Genomic DNA, 2,464 nt, shown 5'->3' on the forward strand with positions numbered 1-2,464 from the left:
GTGGGGGTGGGGGTGGGGGGAGAAGGAGAGTTGGGAAGAGGAGAAGAGCGAGTCTCGTGGTGGGGAGGATACATAGGATCCTGTGGTGGGATCCCTTTGTTTGAGGGGAGATTCTGTGGCTGGCTTGGAGTGTGTGGTCACTTTACTTTTTTACCCTTTCTGATTTTCCTCTCTTCTGTCGATTTTTGCCAAATTCTCGTCCCGTTCGGCTTGCCTTCATTGGCATGGCTTCCGCCGTATTTCTTTTTAAGTTTTAAAAGTATTTTAAAAACTTTAAATTTTATTATTGTTTTGTTTTGTTTTAAATTAATATTTTTTAGTATTTTAAAATTATTTTAATATGTTAATATTAAAAATATTTTTAAAAATAAAAAATATTACTTTAATATATTTCCAAGTAAAATTCAACTAAAAAAACAAGAGATGCCGCTATAATTGTATTTTATAATGAAAGAAGAGTTTAGTTGTGTAATGCAACCCTTTTGCTTTTAAATTTTTAAATTTATTTAAAAAATATATTATTTTAAATTGTTTTATATTGATATCAAAAATAAATTTTTAAAAACAAAAAAAATATTATTTTAATATATTTTCAAGTGAAAATCATTTTAAAAAACAACTATTATTACACTATCAAACACTCTAGAAGTTGATTAAATATTATTTTTAAAATATTTTTATTTAAAAATATATTAAAATAATATTTTTATATTTTTTATATGTAAAAAAACATAATTATATTCCAATACCAAACATGCTTTAAATAAAAAAATATTTTTTGGTTAATTATGGCTATTCGGACTAATTTATGAATATTTTTATTAATCTTTCAAGATATTAAAATTAATAAACATATAAATTTATAGTAATACTAAAATTTATGATATTTAAACTAGTAATTTCTTAGAAGTAAATATAGAATGTAATTAGTTAATTTATATTTAAACTTGTTAAATAAAAAGCATTTGATTGAATCGGTTGTAGACAAACAAATTATAAATAATATATGATAAGAAAATAGAAAAGCTTCAAAATGTTATTATAATTAAAAATTATACGAAGACAAATTTAGCTGGAAGCAGCACTGACTTCGATATATATGTATTTAACGAAAGATGCTGTCATTATCATATGGATGAAAATACAATTAGGATTCATTATTGACACGTCATTTGCATCGTCACGTAATTTCTTATGCATCATGGCCCTACTTCTTTTAATCTAGATTTTTTTTCCTTTTCCTAGTAATTATAGATGTGGAATTTGGGTGTAGTTTGAAGTTGTGTTGTGGGTTATATTTTATAAAAATTTTAAAAATTTAATTTTTATGTAAAATTAAATTTTTATATTTTTAAATTATTTTAACGTATTAATATTAAAAAATATTTTTAAAAAAATATTATCTTAATATATTTAAAATTAAAAAATATTTTAAAAAATAACAATCATTACTAGCTTTACTTGATTTTCAAAATAAAGTTAACATAGTAAATCACTCAGGACATGAATCAATTTTTTTTATAGAAATAAATATAATTATTTTTAAAAAATAAATCACCTAAATTAACCCGATTAATTTATAAATCAAACCTTCGGGTCGAATAACTTGGGTTTTTGTCGTGAGAACTTCGTACATCATGTCAAGGGCAAAATAATGAGTTAGCTCCAGTTGGAAAGTTTTATGATTATTAAGGTTTGCGATATACATTGATTGCAAGGTTTAAAGTTGTCTCCACCCATGATCACGAGCCTCCAATCATTAATGGGGCTTTTACCTCGCAAATTAAACTAGATAAGATCATATAATATTCAGGATCCAAGGCATTTTTGGACTTTATCATTCATCATGGAAAAGACATGTTTATTTATTTGTGATGTTTGTACTTCTTCTTCTTCTTTTTTAATCGGATTTATATTGCTTTACATAACCTACCAATTGAATAATTTTAATTTATTGCTTCTAAAAATATATTTGGTATTATGAAGCAATGTGTTTTTTTACCTAAAAATACATTAGAAAAATTTATTTTGAATTATTTTATATTTTTAACACAAAATCATAAAAGTAACACTAAAAATAACATTTATAATATTAAAAAATACATAAATTTCAGAACATTAGTTAACTTAAAATTTAAAAAATATATATTTTTATTTATTGAATTGAATATTCTTTTAAATTATTTATTATTTTAAGTCACTTAATATATTTCTCATAAGTATACTGAGTTTAAACCCTTAATTAAGATTATTTTTACAAGTATCAAAACTTCTACTATAAGCATGTAATTTTTTAGATTAAAAAATAAATTAAAGTATTTGAGTATATTAATTAATCATTATCCCACGTATTAAATAATCTTTTAGTTATGTCTTATATTTTAAAACATCATTAATTTTTATTGAAATTTTATTAAGATTAATTTTAATATTTTTGTGTGTAATGTGGAAAGGTTCTTTTTCT

This window comes from Populus euphratica, unplaced genomic scaffold (assembly GCF_000495115.2).
Source record: "Populus euphratica unplaced genomic scaffold, PopEup_1.0 scaffold58.1, whole genome shotgun sequence".
NCBI lineage: Eukaryota > Viridiplantae > Streptophyta > Magnoliopsida > Malpighiales > Salicaceae > Populus > Populus euphratica.